The sequence below is a fragment of the Lepidothrix coronata genome, unplaced genomic scaffold (genome assembly GCF_001604755.1).
Source record: "Lepidothrix coronata isolate B3197 unplaced genomic scaffold, Lepidothrix_coronata-1.0 Scaffold545, whole genome shotgun sequence".
NCBI classification, from domain to species: Eukaryota; Metazoa; Chordata; class Aves; order Passeriformes; family Pipridae; genus Lepidothrix; species Lepidothrix coronata.
The window spans coordinates 1,169-1,383 of NW_016690725.1; positions in this window are offsets into that span (position 1 = coordinate 1,169).

The following is a 215-nucleotide window of genomic DNA, read 5'->3' on the forward strand; positions in this document are numbered from 1 at the left end:
CGAGAACTGAGGGAGAGCCCGGCCCGGCCTCTGGAATTCCCTCTGGAATTCTCTCCAGAATTCCCCCTTGGGACCCACGGCACGGAACAACAGCCCAACAGCCCCGAGAACTGAGGGGGGAGCCCAGCCCGGCCTCTGGAATTCCCTCTGGAATTCCCCCTTGGGACCCATGGAGTGGAACAACAGCCCAACAGCCCCGAGAACTGAGGGAGCCC